At 44.1% G+C, this 18341-nt stretch overlaps 1 protein-coding gene across 6 annotated transcripts in view; it reads right to left on the minus strand.

Annotated features, from left to right (window-relative positions):
* Positions 1-5585, minus strand: part of CHL1 (cell adhesion molecule L1 like) — a 189385-nt gene extending 183800 nt beyond the window's left edge. For 2 of the 6 annotated variants that reach the window (XM_090021242.1, XM_090021236.1), the window contains exon 1: positions 5005-5582. The gene's annotated coding sequence lies outside the window, so the exon portion shown is untranslated. Of the gene's footprint in view, positions 1-5004 lie in introns of all 6 variants that reach the window. The other 4 variants (XM_090021244.1, XM_090021238.1, XM_090021239.1 and 1 more) reach the window with 4 other exon arrangements.
* Between the last annotated feature and the right edge of the window lie 12756 nt (positions 5586-18341).

Genomic DNA, 18341 nt, shown 5'->3' on the forward strand with positions numbered 1-18341 from the left:
AGGCCAACGCTCAAGATCTCACTAGCACGCTGTTAGACAGGAGGGCGTGGAACGGACCAGACCCAAATCTTGTATTAGGTGCTCTACAAACTCCAAATAGGAAGTCAGCAATCTAAGTAACCCCGTGCCAAAAACCAGCAATCAAAGGAAAAACATCATGCTGGTCTTCAACACCCTTGAGCCTCACCCCAGTGTACTCCATAAGGATTATTTTTGTATGAGTCAGATCTGTAGGACGTTGAGCAGAATGGTTAAAGAAAATGGCTGAAGCCATACCTGACCAAAAAACACTGATATTTCTCTCTCTTGTGCTTCCTTGAGGGCTAAGTCTGTTATTTCCTTTGAACTAAGTAATACACAAAAATGAGTCTGTTAAGAAACCAATTTCTGCTCCTGAGAAGTACCTAGCAAAAGGTCCCCAGTCATCTGAACTACAGGATGTGCCAAACTGCCCCGAGATAATTCAGACAATCTTCAAACTGCTTGTTCCATGTTATGTTCCATTTACTCATAATGAAGCATGATGTAACTCAACATGACCTCGAAGGACCTCACATTTCAAACCAGCATGAGAGAAACTTTTCAAAAAGCGTTCAGTAGATGAGTCTTTGTTGGGATTATTCTTCCCACTGATGATTTTCCTTTCAACAGATGTCTAACTGCGAAAGGACAAATATTTAATTCCAACTGATTGTAAAAACACTGAGAACGTGTTAATATCGACTGGTGGTTTCCAAGTAACATTTATTACAATTATTTTTCCCCCTCTCCCATACACATTCTGCTACCCAGATTGAATACCAGAATTAGGCACGTCGTTTTCAGCAACATATAAACTGAATTAGCTATGGGGTGGCTTTTGCACTGGCAAAGAAATGTTCTTTAACAAACCAGAATTTTCTAGTTTACTGGACAAATATACCAGAAGAAATTGTGGAATCATGTTGGGTTGCTAGGCAACCAATAGTTCCAGTGTCACTTGTTTGTGATCAATTCAAGTCATTCATCAGGCTCTGAAGCACCAGGCTAAGGAATTCCAACAAATTTGCGCCTTGGGAAAACCACAGTGACTTCCTGCAACACAATAACACTTTCATTCTTAGAAGATAAACTTAGTAGATGTTCTTTTGATGCATGTGATATGTTAATTCATTATTCTAACATACTGCTAATGGGAAAAGCTATAATTAACTAACTACACCATTGTAACACATGCAAGATAAACTGGAGTAATTAGTACTGTTTAAAGTAGTCACTGTCCTCTCCCACTGGGAAAATGAAGGGGGATGCTTCCTTATCATGCAAACAATTGTTCAAAAAAACAAAAAACCAACCAAAAAAACCCCACGGTTTGTAATTTATTGCCAGCTTTTGTTAATTCACTTCCCCCGCCCCAATAATATTTAAAACATTACATTTCTAATGGCAAACAAAATGGCTGCAATCCAAATTATTCTAGGTAGGCATCAAATGCTGTGAATAACACAATCTTTCCTTTAAAGGAATACTTACCTCCTTTCTGGAACAAAGGGATGGACTCTTATTGTTTTCACTCATTAAGTTTAATTACAAATGCAACACATACTAAATGCCCATAATAATTACATTCTCTTTACATTCAGAGCCACTGAGTTAAGTGTAATCAAAATGCACATAATTGAAATTACAGTATCCTCATTGTCTTATTCCAACCTCCATGCAGAATTCAGCTACACATACTTTGACTAAAATTGATGATGCAGTGCAGCATTTTAAACAAGCTGTTGTTATTGTAAAGCTCCAGTTATGTTTATGCTAAAACTTTTATACGCCCAGCTTGCTTACATTTTTGGCTATGGCTATTTAACAGGATTTGCATGCAAATAGTGCCATTTTTCCCCTCTCTACTGCACCTCCCACATTAATTATTTTGCCTCATAGTTCTTATTCAAGCAAAACTCCCATTGACAACAAAAGGAGGCTTGCCTGAGTAAATAATGCAGAAACTGGACTCAGGCCTTTTAAATCCTCCTTTCCGAATGCAAATCATTCATTAAAAAAAAAAAAAAAAAAAAAGCACAAGGGGTTATGATATAACACCAGCAATTATAGATCACATTAACCATATTTTATTAAGTCAGTAAAACCTCCCAGCAAAGGCTCATGGGAAAAAATATGCAAAATAAATGAGAATAAATACCAGTAAAGCTATGACAAAAATGCTTCAAAATGTAGGCAGGTTTGGGTTTTTTTGTAAAAGAAACAGAATGACTTTTTATGAAGGTTTAAAAAAAAAAGGAAAGAAATCTCCCCTTCTACACTTGAATTCATCGTACCCATGTAGCAGTGCTGCGAATGCCAGCGACCCAAATTTTATGCTTTAATACCAGATTCTGCAGCCTAATTTGACCGCGTCAGATAAAATAACACCTGCCAGTCAATAAAACAGCAACCAAAAAATAAGCCAAGGAATCCCTGGAGAAGATATTCCAACAAAACGCAGCTAATTAAGCTACTTCTAGAGCGCAGGACTGAGACCAGCACAGTGGACTTTGCAGCGATGGAGGATACGGTAGGAAAGGTGTGAAGCCTTTTCAGACAGATCCTAGGGGAGCCGTCTACCTGCTTAACCAAAACCGTGGAGGGAATCCTGTTAGCAGCCAGTCATGTGTCAAAAAAGAGAAGGCAACTTCTATTTCTTTGGCGCGTGGGCTTTAGAGCTGGCTCTTCTTCTGGAAGCAGAGAACCGCTTCACCAGGACAGTTATGTCACCCTGGTTAAAGCTGGCAGAAGCACGAGGTCCCTCTCCGGAGACGGCCGGTGGGATGGGCACTGAGTGGTCCCGCCAGACTATGACCCTGGGATGATCTAGTTGGGGATGGTCCTGGTTTTGAGCAAGGGGTTGGACTGAGGTCCCTTCCCACCCTTGGTGTCTATGCCTGCAGGATCCCCAGAGATGCTTGCACTTTGGGGAAATCCTGGCTCTTCAATGCCACACTGAACGGGCACCTGAGCTGCTGAAGGCGGATAAGGAAGGAACGTGGCTATGGGGAAGGGGGAGACGGATGAAACCACTACTCAAAAGCATGAGAGAAGAAAGAGGACCCTTTTCCCCCTCCCCACATCCAAAAGAAACGAAGACTTGCCAACTTCCGACTGGCACGCAGCAGCCTGGCACTTAAGAGAAGCAGCCAAAAGCCTCCCCACGCTGGGTGCCTGCCAGCAGAAGCAGTTCCCCCCTTCACCTGCTCTGCTGTGTCCCTCAGGAACTCCCTGCACCCGGCGCTGCCAGCTCCGCCTGGGCAGCAGTGTCCTGTCTGCACCGTAGCAAGCACCAGCACGGCGTCAAGTGCCGAAGGTGCCCCAGAGCCACCTCGGCTGTGACAAGGTGGGCACAAACCCCTGGGCTGGGAGCACTGCCTGGCACCGTGACCCACGTCAGGACAGCCACGCATCCCAGGGCAGAGTCCTGCCCAGTCTCCCGTGTGGCGCAGAGGGGATGGGGGCTGCCGGGAGCGCCCCTCGCGCCCCACGCCCCTTTGCTCCCTGTGCCCAAGCCCTTGAGGAGCTTCTCCCCTCTGAGCTCACTGCAGAGCCCGGCTGAGACCTGCCCCGCGCAGCCCAGGAGACTTCCCTCCTCACTTCGCCATCTGAGCGGGTGCCCGCATCGCTCTACCCCTCCTCCCCCAACCGGGCGAGGGGGGACCTGCACGGGGAGGGGGCACACGCCCGATCGGCGCCCCGGCCTCCGCCCCCCCGCCCTGCCTGCACACACCCATCCACCGCCGCCAGCAAGGGGGGACCCGCCCAGCCGCCTGCCCACACACCCACACACGCAGCCACCCTCTGCCATGCACGCGCACCTTCACTTCCTGCTGTGCAGGTGGACAGGGACACCCCCCCACACACCCCCCTATACGCACACACCCACTTACACAACCATACACCCCTACACACACACATCCCTAGGCTCGCACACACCCCTCTACACCCTGCCAACGCACACCCTATACACACCCACTCACACGCACACCAAATGCACACCTACTTCCACACACACCTATACACACACACTTCCATACACACCTATACACACACCCACCTGCACACCCCCACTTCCACACACACCAAATACACACCCACTTCCGCACACACCGATAAACACACACACACTTTCACACACACCAAATGCACTCCCACACATACCTCTACATACACCCACACATCAAATGCACACCCACTTCCATACACACCTATACACACACACACTTGCACACCCCCACTTCCACACACACCAAATGCACACCCACTTCCACACGTCTATACACACACACACATTCACACACACCAAATGCATTCCCACACCCGCCTATACACACACCCCAATGCACACCTACTTCCACACATGCCTGTACACACACCCACTCACACACCCACACATCAAATGCACACCCACTTCCATACACACCAATACACACACACACTTGCACACCCCCACTTCCACACACACCAGATACACACCCACTTCTACACACACCTATAAACACACACTTTCACACACACCAAATGCACTCCCACACATGCCTACACACACACCCCCACTCACACACACCAAATGCACACCTACTTCCACACACCCCCACTTGCACACCCACTTCCATACACACCTATACACACACCCACTTGTACACCCCCACTTCCACACACACCAAATGCACACCCACTTCCACACACGTCTGTACACACCCCCCGCAAACGCACTCCCACACCCGCCTATACACACGCACACTTTCACACACACCCCCACTTCCACGCGCACCTATACACCGCCCCCCTTCCACACGCACCAAATGCACTCCCACACCTGCCTCTACACACCGCCACCGGCGCGCACACCCCGTCTCCACGCACACAGACGCCCAGGTACACACCCCCCCCCCCGTCTACACGCACACACACTCGTGCACACCCCCTCCCTCAGGCACTCGCGCGCCCCTGCACACCTCCGCGCGCGCACGCCCGTACCTGGCTGCGGGGCAGGAGCGGCGGCGGCGGCGGCGGCGGCGGCGGCTCCCGTCGGCGCGGCGCGGAGCAGGGGCGGGAGGAGCGGCGGGGGGAGGAGGAGGAGGAGGAGGAAGGGGCGCTCCGTGACTGGCATCAAGATCTCCTCCGGCGGAGCTTCCCGGGAGCCATGGCAACGCGCCCCCCGGCCTCCCCAGTCCCCCTCGGCCTGGGCCCGCCCGCGCGCCTCAGGCCCGTCCCGGCACGGCCCGCGGCCCGGGCGCAGGGCGGGAGCCCGGCCCGGCGTGAGTCGCCCGAACGGGGCAGGCAGGCAAAAATGACCCCGGCTTGGCCCCTCCCGCACAGCAAACTCCTTCCCCCGCAAAAAGCCAGGAGCTGGACTGCTGCCCGGGGGGGGCCGGGGCACCGCCGGCTCCAGGTGCAGCAGGGGACGAAGTCCCCGGTGAGGAGGGCAGAAAAGCCCTGGCAGAGGCTCCCCCGGGGGCGGGCGGACTCTCCCTCCTCCCAGGGGTTTAAGCCCCCCGGGGAAGAACAAGCCCTGGCTGGGGCCGGCGCAGCCGGTCGCGCCGCGTTGGCGTTTGTCAGCCATGCAGAAGTCGCAGGAGGGTATGAACGGGCTGCAAAAAACGGAGCGGCAAACTTTAAAGAAACGCCCGAATCTAGAACTCGGGGTTCAGAAAGGACACCTTTGATTAGAGAAATTGCAAAATGAAAAAGGCCTTTTTCTGCGAGGTTTCGAGCCCAGCGCCCAGCATCGGGTGGAAGGGTGGTATAAAGTCCCCATAGGTAGGAAAGACACGGCCGTCTTGCCGGGTGCGTGAGAGGTGTCTTTGTGAGGGTGCTCTTTGTTGCGCAGATCGAGCGGGGGTTCTTCAGCAAACTTTAAAAACGGATTCTCCTTTCAAGAAGAAAAGTGTGGGAACCCCTGGGTTTGCCCTTGCAAGCGGGCAGAGGTTTATGCAAGGGGCTGCCCCATAAAGTGGGGGCCTGGGAGTAAGGGGCAGCAGGCGGGGAGCGAGGGGCACCGCGTCGATGTTTACAGACGGGTCCTGGCCCAAAAAAGGTTGAGCACCACCCGACTGCATGACCTCCTGAGGCCCCTTTCCACCCTCACGTTGCATGATCACACCCAACTGGATGCCCACCCAACACCACTCCATCCCATCGCTCCTGACATGATTTAAATTAGCTCGAGTCTTTGAAAATCTTCTGAGAAATAAATTAACTCCAACTTCAATTCAGGTTCCCTACACTTCCCCCCCCCCCCCCCTTATGTCACTTTTCCCCCCTCCCAGCCTCTTTGTTCTACCTGCTCCGTTTCAGGTTGACAGAGACACCCACAAAGCCAAATTAAGTCTCTTTGAGGTGTCAGCTTTGATGCCTGTATGTTTGCTTTTAATACCTCCATTTATTGTAGGTGCTGTTTTTCCCCCGGTGTTTATGTGCGGCTCCACCAACCTGCCGATCACCCATCTGTCAACCACCTTGTTAAAGAGTCTACCCAGGCAAATAAAAGAAGGAAGAAAAAAAGAGTTTTCTGAATGGTTTGACTTTGCATTTGAATGTTGTATTTTGCTGCTGACCTTCCCATGTTCCAGCCCCTCCCCCCCCCCCCAGGTTTGTCTAATGAAATGAGCAATAATAATAAAAAACTATTCACGGACATTGACTGATAAAACTACAACGTACGGAGTCAGTAGTAGGATGACGAGGCTCTTTGGGTAAATGTGATATCTTTTATTAGACCGACTAAATAGTTGGGGAAATTGTTCTTTGCAAGTTTTGGGGGGTACACAAGTATCAGTCGTGGCACTCGCGAGGATTATTACCATTGGGGCTCAATGTTTTTAGTATAGGTATAATGAAAAGGTGTTGATAGATTAGCAAACCCAGCCTACCAACAAAGGTTGGTAGGCGAGATTAGTTTTGGACATACAGGGAATAAAGTAAGCTTTCAGGAAAAGATGTTAGAAATTGATAGTGTGATTTGTTTTTTTTTATTTTATTTTATTTCCCCCCCTATGCCAAGGATTTGAATGCAAAAATCTGCACCACTTGGGTATTACGAATGATATTGTGTCCACTAAACATAAACAGCTAAGCAATTCATACTTATCACCGCCACTCAGCCAGCCCACTGGTGGCTATACGGTGGCCTAAATTTCACCGTATGTAGAAGCGGGATGGGGGTAGACGTCTATCTATTGTGCAAGGGAATGGAATGATGTTTGCTTGGAAAGAAATCAGGAAGCTGAGTGTCTGGATTTGTATTCAGTTATGACCTAGCTCACAGAAGGAAATAGACTGTAAATGGAAGAAAGGAGGAGGAGGCAGACACTGATCCTCCAGAAAGACTTGCATGTCAGCTTGCTGCTTGGTAGTGGATTCCATCTAACGGCAGTAAAAGTGCTGTATTTACAGCATGGTGCTTCCCAAAGCAGCTTGGCACTCATATAATGGACCGCCATTTCCATATGCAAACTAACGTGAAAGGAGGTATCAGTAAAAAAATCTCCTCTACTAGGGTGGTGAATCCATTTTTACTCATATCAGCCTGGGGGGCAGAGAGCTGACCATGCCTGTTACCCAGACCTATCCTCACAAACGCAGAAGTAGCCAGTAGTGTGTGGATCCTGCACCTGGGCTGGTTAGGCCTGCTGTGGTTACTCGGTTTCCTTGAGAAGGGCCATTTGATCGCTTCTCCAGGCTTTAATATGGAAAACAGAAAGATGCTTTACTATTTTTGCATGGCCTTTATATATAGTATTTTTCCTTTGTGTAAAAAAACAGATGGAAAGTAACACGCATGCTTCAGCTAAATATTGGTGTTCCAAGTCCAAAACAAAAATATCATAAATAAGAAGATATAACACTAGCGAAGACCCTTATTTCTTGAAGCCAATATATCCTTGAGAAGTGGTGCATGCCATCGTGCTTCAGACTTCATTGGAGCATGACACTGAACACGTGTTACACGCACTCAAGTCACTCCTCATATGGAAGGAAGACAGTAATAGGAATAGTTCTACACAACTGGATCTTCCTCCTGTGAAGTCCTCCACTGAAAATTAAAGTGCATGCTTTAACATGAAGTGTGGGCTTTCAGTGGGCACTTAAATCTAGGTTCTTCATTTCACAGGAAGCACCTAAACAAAACTGTACAATTGGCTTTCTGACCAAATTAATTGCATGCAAAAGCCACACATTAAATGCGTATTATCACCCCCCAATCAACTGCAGAATAAAGGGTAATTTAGTTCAGGTTTTCACCAAGGAATCTGAGAGTTCTCAATGATATCGATAGATCTGGTGATTTTTAAAGCTAGCTTATTGCAAAAAGTTCATTTTCTAAGTCTTATGGAAGGGATAGACAATGTGAGTGCTAGGCCCTTGAGACAAGAGAACTGCTAGGGAATTGGTCCTTTGGCGGAAGAAACATTTTATTCATAATTGCCAATATATATGCAACTGCCATATATAGTTGGTATAGAAAGTTATGTATTTTCTCAGTGCAAAGAACCTCAGAGCCATTTGGGCATGGTCGTATACAGGAGGAGGGTGAGTGGAATGCACTTTGGGACCAGCTGGCTAGAAACACAATTTGATATCATCCCAGAAGTAATGTCCTATGTAAAAACGTTACTGAGAATCACAGTGTTAGAGAAGTTAAATGGCATGGTTAAGTGACATCATGCCTGAAACAAATGTTTCACAGCAACAACAGTAGTTTTGAAAATGGTATTTCAGCTCAGCCTTTCAGAATATCTACAGGAATATGCAAATTTGGCAAGCAGCCACTGATGTGCAGAAAATAGTTTCATTACAATGGCCCACCCATTGCAATTTGTATGAATAGCATTGCTCTTCTTAATATTATAGAAATTCCTAATCATGGTAGCAACTGTTTAGTAGTCGTAGGAAAAGCATTTATCCTTAAAGGGAAAGAACCGCAGATGAAGGAAGAGGACAGGATCTACAACATTAAGCAAATGGACAGGGTGGTGCACATCTTATTAGTTCCTTGTTTAAGCAAATGTGGACAAATGTAAAACACTAATCTTTAGATTTTAACGGAGAAAGAAGGGCCTTGATTTTAGGACAAAAAGGACATTACAATAAGACAGTGAAAAATATTTATTTTATTGCTTTATAACGAGAATGTGAGTGAAGCCAAGGGAATTAAAGGCAGCAAATTTAGGACAAATAGAAGGAAATATCACTTTAGGCAGTTAGCATCAACCTTTTGGAATTGAGTTTTGTGAGGTCACAGTCAAATTTTGTGGCTTTTTAAAACTACCATTGTTTTTAAAGGATGGGCAATTTTATGACTGCTAATAACATTTGTAACCATGCAAGCTAAGATAATAACAAGTGTAATCAAATCTCATGCTTCAGGGCATAAATTGATTGCTTGAGGGGGTCGTGAATGATTTTTTTTTTTTTAACCACTGAATAAACCATTTAACAATTGACTAGGTGCATTACACAGGGTTTTGCTACTGTAGGTATAGCAGGAGTCCGATTTGGCTTGACAACAATGGCGGGCCTCTCGAAGCTAAAACCTGAAGTTCTAATCCTACCACTACTTAGAAAAATGCCATTAACTTGAACTCTTTTTCATTTAAAAAACTGGGTTAAAAAAGTTATTTTGAGAGTGGTATCACCTATGCCTGAATATAGATGCCAATTTGCAATATTTTCTACTTCTAAAATAAGAAGCACTTGCCCACATAGCCTCATGAAATATGTCTTTTTTTTTCCTACCTAAGACAACAGAAAACACCGAAAGCTGGATTCCAAAAATGGGACTGAGAAACCTGCCCCAAGGGTGGGATCCAGACCCCAGATTTCTCTGGGATTCAGTACCTTGCTGGGGTCACCTGAACCCAGTTGTCTTTCCTGTTTGGCGCAGGGGGCTGGACCTGATGATCTTCCATGGTCTCTTCCAGCCTTACCATCTTTGAGTCTATGACGGCTCCCTAAACTGTCATAGCTGGTGCTTGAGGATAGTGGCTAAGGAAGTATCCAACCTATAGAGTAGAAAAGGTAAGGGGTGCACGGTGTGTTTTCATCCCCATCCCTTGGTGGACTTAGGTATCTTTCTCGGCTTGGGATCCAAAACGTGGAAAACCTATATTTCTTTCTCCCATCTGCCAAAAGCAATCAAACCTCCATCTCCTACCTTGCAGGACAGTGCCCAGCCCACCAGGTTGTTGTGGGGCTGGGAACTACTTGTCGCTTCTTGTTAAAAGCTATTTCACTGCAGCGGAAAAATTTCAAGATGCACTGGGCTACACAGAGGGAGTATTGTTGTAGCCTAGTGGTCCTGGTACTCGTGGGAGGGGAAAAAATCCTGTTCTCAACTTCAAGCATTGCTTGTAGTTTTTATGCAAGTTTTGACCAAATTCATGGCCGTGTCAAAATCCCGGTAACTTGTCTGAAGATCTCCTTTCTGCTTTAATCCAAGAGTTAAAATTCATAGCTTCCTGCCTGACCCATTACTTTTGAGGAGAGGTATGCAAATCCTTTAACATCTCTGTGTTATGTTTTTGTCGGGGTGAGAGCTGGTACTGAACAGCAGCGACTTCCCCCACAAAGCACTTCGCAGCAGAGCTGCGTGGTAGAGTGACTCCCAGCATGGGCTCCAAGTCCATGCATGTGCAGAAAGGACAGACTTGCTGGCTCAGTGGAGTTAGTCACTCCTATCTAGTCACCTTCCCCTTTTGGTGCATTGCCCAGTCCTCTAGCTGACATTTGCCAGCTCTGAGCATGCAACGAGAGTACCATGAGACCAAAATGGAAATGCTCGGGCCCGCGTGCCAAAGCAGAGTGTGCCCATGCTCGTGCTTCAGAATGGGCCAGGTTCCCTTTATAAAGAAAAGCCAGTATGGCATGAACACAAGGACAACACAGACATGAGTTCTAAAAAGCTGCCATTTCTCTCTTGCTTTTTGTAACTTAAAGGGAGTCAGGCAGGTTTTTTTTAAAGACATTTACAGGCAAAAAAAAAAATCACCTCAATATTGCATCCTAACGTAGCATTATTCTGAAGCCAATTTCCACTGCAAAATTAGAGACCCCAAGAAAGGCTTTAATGCCCCTGCCAACACTGCAGTATGAAGCAGGAGAATGCAATGCACAATATATTAACGTGATGGGTAAGTACTACTATCCTATTGATGATCACAGTACTAAAACAATTATTTTGCTACCGTGTTTTATTCATAAAAATATTGTACAGAATGTTAGGATTATATTTGCATGTTTTACTACTTCATATCAAATATATACTGACTCCACCTGCCAATAGAGTGATCAGGCCAATTGGATTGGTTTGGGCATGCTACGTTCAGATCCAAATTTGACTATCATTATGTGGTAGGAACAGAGCATGGAAATGATTTTTAATTGACTCCATGGTGGTTAGAATGCAGAATATTTCAAAATTAGGATTTGAAAGCAAAGTAAGGCTAAATAATATTACAGAAGGCATTGTATTAAAACTTAAAATGCAAGGTAATATACTATTTTGATAGGAACAGACAAAAAAGAACTAGCCTGCTCTCTTATTTTGAATATTGTGGCTTCATTTTAGCATTTCGCAAAACAGCAGCACAGAGAGTCATAACCATGAATTTGGTAAGCTATTCCACTCTTTGTGGAAAAGCTATGCTGATTTCAAAGGCATAAGTATGACTGTTATAAATCTAATGTGTTAGATGATGATGCAAAGATTGATAAAAGTTTACATTTAATGTTGACTCTTAATATCGTACGGCATATTCAAGGAACCTGATTCAACCAACAGTGAACTAAGTGACAGGCTGAGAGCCATGGGACTCTTTAGCCTGGAAAAGCGTAGGCTCAGGGGTGATCTGATGGCCACCTATAAGTTTATCAGGGGTGACCACCAGGATCTGGGGGAACTTTTGTTCACCAGAGCGCCCCAAGGGATGACGAGGTCGAACGGTCACAAACTCCTGCAAGACCGTTTCAGGCTGGACATAAGGAAGAATTTCTTTACTGTCCGAGCCCCCAAGGTCTGGAGCAGCCTGCCAGCAGAGGTGGTTCAAGCACCTACATTGAACACCTTCAAGAGTAAATTGGATGCTTATCTTGCTGGGATCCTATGACCCCAGCTGACTTCCTGCCCTTTGGGCAGGGGGCTGGACTCGATGATCTCCCGAGGTCCCTTCCAGCCCTGATGTCTATGAAATCTATGAAAGTCTATGAAATCTATGAAGTGGAAAAAAACCTCCCACTTAAATAGAAACAGGCTCTGTATGAAATCGGTTCTATTTTTCTGAAATACACCTAGCACAAAGGGACTATCTTACAATGCTTCATACTTGAAACTTAAAATAAAATTCCTATACACTAAATACAAATATAGCAGACCCATTAACTGATGTTTTTTTCTGCTCTGCAACTGAAGAATGGCCATATCTGAAGTACCTGGTGTCCAGATGGACTTTTAAGAGCTTTGCAAACCTTCTGTATGAATATGAGCCCTAGCAAAAATAAAATGCTGCTTCTTCAGCTACTCAAAACTGCAACCATCTCTAAAGAAAAAAAGGCCCTCTTAAGACTCTTCACTTTTTGTCTTGTGTTAGTAAAGTTAGAAATTAACTGGGAAATCTTATAGAGGCAAAAAAAAAAAAAATCAAATGAAAATTTAGCAAGGCTGTTGGAGCTCTTAGTCTTGCAAAAATCCCACTAGATACACCATAGCCCTGTAAAGTCAGAACCAAAAGAGTCTCATCCAAAGTTAGTACTACATTGGGTCATCAGTTCAGTATATCCATTATATCTTCAACTTCACCTCCCTCAGAACCTGAGTTTTCTCTAAATATCCATCCAACTAACAACCCAATTCAAAAGTGAGCTAGTTTGTAAAATTTGGACAGGTGACACGGTCCAGCTATGGTCAGTCCTCATACCCCCACTTGCAATGAGAGCTTTGTTACCTAGTCTTCCAGCTTAGTTATTAACTAAATCTATTTCAAACCAGCATGATTCAAGCATCCAACTATTTCTTATCATTTAGCAGTTTCATGATGAGCACCATTAACATGCACCTTATGGAGCTTCATGAAAAAACTTTACAATGGCTGACATATCTTCCAGGACCAGGTGCACCTACTCAACAGGTCTAAACCATTCCTGGAGACCAAATAAGCCGAACCCAAACTGAAATCAAGAAAAACTCCACATGTGAATGCCTTTTCAGCTGTCTTTTCTAAATCATTTGAAGGACAGCTGGCACTAATCTGGGGGAGGGAGGAGAGAGGGGAGTGATCAAGGACATTTCAAAAAATATAATCTTGTCTTATGCCACAAGTATGGGATTGATCTCACTCATCTATAAAAAAAAGATAAAAAGGGCACCATGGAGAAGATTTACAGCCCATCTTTTCCTGCACATGAAAGGTAACACACTGGTCAAAAAATTAGGGACAGCGTTCACTGAGGGTACTTCACTGTTTAGTTATGTGGTGTCCAGATGGGAATTACAGAACAAAGGCTTGCTGAGGATAACATATGAAATATATTTAAATGAAGGGACAGAACTGTTAGCTAGTTCGGCTAAAGTTTTCAAACGGGCTTAAGGGAATTAGGCTCTATTTTTCTTACTATTTGGAGGCCTAATTCCTTTAGCTACTTAAAAAAATCATGTATTTAAAGTATAGGTTTATTTCTCAGTGTGGATGAGACCTCTGATAGGATCAAGTGAAAGTACTGGATGTAAATGTTCAGGAAAGTTGGAGCCAGTCCAGGATTTCTAACATAGGTAAAAGACTTCTCTACTTGAATCATTATTTGAGTCATACAAGGTATTGATCATGAGAACAAGAAAGCTCCCAAAAGTTACAGGCATGCCCAGCAGGGAAAGAGAATTGAAGATAAGGCACCAGAAAGACGAGAATTTTCTTTTACCAGCTAATCCAAACTCTCTCATTCCAGATCAACAAATCAAATGACCCCAGTGGCTCTACAGCAAGAATAATTCACACACCAGAGATGATCTAAAAGATCAGCCCTACATCAGACAATATTAACATCTAACTTTCCACAGCCACCCACTCGTATTGCACGACTGTGAGAAAAGGTCACTGTGCACTTTTCCCTTTCTGTATTAAATGAGTGTGGCGCATATCATAAAATTAATATAAGAATGCGATTTCAGCTATCATTGTCACTGCTGAGCAGGGACACGCTCTTCAAAATAGTCGTATCAGCTGGAATTACCAGGGAGGCTCTGCTAATCATCTGAACAAGGTAATTGCAGGTTTCCTGCTTCTTTGTACTTTGTTTGTATTCCCTGTGGGAAAAGAAACAACCCCATGGATTGCTTAAGTTGTGGAAGAGGCTATTACTTGCACCATTTAACTTTCTATGTCCACCCACTCATAGATTTGTTAAAAATGCCTATATTCCACTTTGGATGAAAATAGATAGCATGTTGACTGAACCATTTGAAGCTCTTACAGTCACCGCTCTACTTAATCTGGTCACTGTGTTCTGGAGGAGTTGGCACGCCAACAGCATTACCGATTTCAGCCCAGAGAATTTTCTTCTAACCACTATATAGAAAAATACATCCGTTCCATTATATTTTAGACTGCTTTCAAAGACGACTTGATTGGCAAAGCTGTAGAGAAACAAGAGACTCGGGAAACTGGCAGCATTCAAATTAAGCATTATATTTCTCTCTCACATAATTCAGTATATCAATAGCTACGTACACAGGAACAAAGAATACCAATCGTGCTTATAAGACAGTGATCTAACTTGAGTGGGACTGAAGTCTGAAAAGGACTGGAGCCAGGGGAGATGAACCTGAACTTCCAAAGACGTCGGGTGATCCTTGGGTGTGTAAGCAAGGGAATACCAAGTAAGCATAGATAGCTTATATTACCTCTTGTTTTGGCGCTGGTACGACTGATCTGGGTTTGCTCTAATTCTGATATCCGTAACTCAGGAGGGATGCTCAAAAATTGACCAGCGTTCAGAGGAGAACCCCGAGAATGACTAAAGGACTGGAAAACAGACGTTATGGCGAGAGACCCGGAGGGCTTAGGGTACCTGGTTATCATAGCAAAAGTGAGAGGGTCTTATTGACAATCTTTGTGTACCTGTATGAGGAACAGAAATTTGATAAGAAAAGACTTATTCTATTTAACTGACAAATGTAGTACAAGATCTAATGGCTGGAATGGTACTTAGAGAAATATTGGTAGAAAAATAAGGTTCAAAATCTTAACACTTACCAAGGGTTTTGGTGGATTTTTTTTTTCGTCATAAGAAGTTTTACAATCAAGACAGGAACTCTTATATAAGACCTGCCCTGGCTCAAACAGGAATTCATTCTGGGACATCCTACACCCTGCATCATGCAGAAGTTCAGACTAGATGATCACACTGACAACAGATTTGTTGCACCAGTGCTATGATGGTAACGATTAGGCTTAGACCTAAGACAAGGGAAGCAAAAAAAATTAACAAAAACATGTTCTCTTGCAAAATGCATCCAGGAGGGGAAACCGCAGGTGACAAGACCCCTACCTCAGTTCCTCCATTCAGCAAATATAAGTCTTCAGAGGTTGGGTCAGCTTGGATCCCAAGAGGTGACTTAAAGGTAACAGCCCACCTTTATTCTGGTCTGCACTCCCCTGATTGACTTCCTCTTCCTGGTTATGTAATCTAAGTCAGCGGACTTCCTTATGTATGCCAAGGATGTTTTATTTGTAGGTTGAAGAAGGTCTCTTAGGCCCACTGCATCGTCCTCACAATCAATGCAGAGATGACTATTGACACCAGCTAGGGATCTATTCTATATACTGTTGCAATGTACCTTTTTCCAACAGCGCCCCTGATTTCACTGGAAGGTCTTCCTCCTGTCATGTGCTTTCTTGCTGTGTTCATACATACTACTGTGACAGGCCTTTGTAAAATGTATTGGGTTCCATTGCATTATTCACTACTGTATCCTTTAAAAATCTCTCCCTTCATTTCTACGTCAAATACATTTCATATAAGATGAACAAAGGTACACGGGCAAAAAGAAATGATATGCCTACATTCTGGTGCGAGTTTCTTTTGCAAGTATTCATTGTGCTTGCTTACAAAACCAATCTCTTACAAGGTCTGTGAACACAGCCTAGCATATGCTGCGCACTTGAAGAATTGCACACATCCATTATATGACCAATAAAGAAAGGAATCCCCATGCCAACATTTAGACTCTGGGAAGGAATGCAAGCAAGCCGTAACTCTGCCCTGATGACAGTGATCACCAACATAAAAAGGGAACATTTCTAAAAGGAATTGTCTAGAGATAGGTTACACTCAGCCTCATGGACAAAAACAGTGGAGAGTCTTACCTTTTATTTTTGACTTTACCTTTATTGGAATCATTGTCCTTTGCAAATGTGGTATTATCATCTTGCCACAGTACACTAAATAGGCTAAAATGTTTAGGTGTGTGCTAAGGGAGAGGAGAGTCAGAGAAAGGAGGTTAAAATGGTTTCAGAGCATAAATAAAATACAGAATCATTAAGTATTTTGTTTCCTCCCCCAACATGACCAGATCGCTTTCCAAAATAAATAAATCTCTACTGGATTTGGTGGTTAAATTACCCCCAAGTCTGCAGACGGCATCACAATTTCTCTCCCTGTTGCAGTGACTAGATGTAATCTTGTATATTTGTTGAAGATGGATGACTTTGTTTTCAACCCTGATTCCCAAGAGATTGGATTTAAGTGCAAATGCAGAGGAAAGACTGAAAAATGTGGCAACTGCAGCAAGAATGAGCCAAACAGAAATAAGTACAAGTAATTAAAACCAAAATCTCCATGAGATAACCTGTTTAGCCAAAGGAAGAGGCAGTAGGGATGGTGAGACAGAGGAAAGGAAAGTCTGCAGTATATAAAAATGCGACAGATTTGCGTTTCTGCCCTTGCCAAAGTTTGGATGTCCATGCAAGCAGGGAAATTTCCATTGTTAACTTAAACTAAATATATTCTGAATAAGAGAAATTAGGGCTGTCAATTGAAAGTGAATCCTCTGGGTTTCACTACAGTCAAGAAGAGGAACCTGGAGTCTGTGGGGCTCTGCATAAGGATAAGGATACCTAAACCCCTTATCCTGCAGCTGTAGCATCTTTATTGAACCTTGTACCTGCACAGAACCTCTTTAAAGTTAATGCAAGATCTATACGCTAGCTAGTATCTGTCCCCATAGGTCAGTCAGGTATTAGCCAAAAAGATAATTTTAGCCTATGTAAAGCCTAATTAATGTCACTTAGGCTAAGTAAGGACAGTCAAAAAAACCAAGGCCTAAATCAAGTCAATCTTTGCAAGATAGTCTAAGCTGCACAGATTGAACCAATAAGCAAGTGAAAGAGACATTTTCACTTTTGATTCCAGAAATGTAGCCACATCCCTGCAATGGCCCAGGCCAGAAGCTGGAAGGCACTAGAGCATGCCTTCCTGCTCAGTTGGAGCAGACAGCTTGGGTCAACACTAGCCTACCCACCCTAGGGGGGCATTTGCAGGAGAGGAGCAAAGTATCCTGGGATGCTGGGAGACTGTGTGTTAACTTGAATCTGGAGGGGATCTGTGACAGAAGGTCAATAAACTGATTTAATCTAAATCAGTTAAGTCTGATACTACATCCATCCTGGTTTATCTTAAACCAGTTTCAGGCACTTTGCAAGTGGCTTATGTGCACTGAACTTCTGTTGGTGTTACAGATTTGAACTGGTTTCTGATCACTTATACCAGTGTATGTGTAATTTCTGTCCTAGTCCTAGAGTTTTACCTTCAAATCTTTTGATCCAGCCGTAAGATACCAAAATAAATTTATAGGTGTTAGATCAGACAAACTTAGGTTTCATGTTCCATTTCATGTTAGTTATTGTGACATATATCAATGTAAGTATGTGTTTTATAATGTAATCAGCATGTGCATGTGTTCATATGTCCATGGGTATCTTGATTGCACATTTGATGTCATTTGCATACAAATCAGGCTGATAGATAAATGAACAATGAGATTCAAATTAGATTTGCAGATTAGCATTGGTGTTGATTATTAAAATATTTCTAGATGGGAGTTATATATTTTAATAGCCAAGGATAGCAGCTTATCAAACACATATGGTTATTTGGTATTGAGTTTGCAAGATCTCCCAATGCTTCTGAGTTCAAATGAGAAACAGGATAGCAAAGGCATGTCGGACCTGGTTCTTAGGCCCTCAAGTTCAAATGGGTTCCACTGGAAACATATAACCCACACTAGGAGTCTATTGCAAGTGTATCACATTGGTTTACTTGAA

The sequence above is a fragment of the Crocodylus siamensis genome, chromosome 11 (assembly GCF_052110815.1).
Source record: "Crocodylus siamensis isolate JL-2025a chromosome 11, ASM5211081v1, whole genome shotgun sequence".
NCBI lineage: Eukaryota > Metazoa > Chordata > Crocodylia > Crocodylidae > Crocodylus > Crocodylus siamensis.